The sequence below is a fragment of the Physeter macrocephalus genome, chromosome 11 (genome assembly GCF_002837175.3).
Source record: "Physeter macrocephalus isolate SW-GA chromosome 11, ASM283717v5, whole genome shotgun sequence".
In the NCBI taxonomy this organism is placed as follows: Eukaryota; Metazoa; Chordata; class Mammalia; order Artiodactyla; family Physeteridae; genus Physeter; species Physeter macrocephalus.
In genome coordinates this window covers 178,628,038-178,628,546 of record NC_041224.1, presented here as the reverse complement: position 1 = coordinate 178,628,546, position 509 = coordinate 178,628,038, and positions in this window count along the sequence as shown.

Sequence of the window (509 nt, the reverse complement as noted above, 5' to 3'; positions counted from 1 at the left end):
AATGTAAGGCCAGAAACTATAAAACTCTTAGAGGAAAACATAGGCAGAACACTCTATGACACAAATCACAGCAAGATCCTTTTTGACCCATCTCCTAGAGAAATGGAAATAAAAACAAAAATAAACAAACGGGACCTAATGAAACTTAAAAGCTTTTGCACGGCAAAGGAAACCATAAACAAGACCAAGAGACAACCCTCCAAAAGAGAGAAAATATTTGCAAATGAAGCAACTGACAAAGGATTAATCTCTGAAATTTACAAGCAGCTCATGCAGCTCAATATCAAAAAAACAAACAACCCAATCCAAAAATGGGCAGAAGACCTAAACAGACATTTCTCCAAAGAAGATATACAGATTGCCAACAGACACATGAAAGAATGCTCAACATCATTAATCATTAGAGAAATGCAAATCAAAACTACAATGAGATATCATCTCACACCGGTCAGAATGGCCATCATCAAAAAATCTACAAACAATAAATGCTGGAGAGGGTGTGGAGAAAA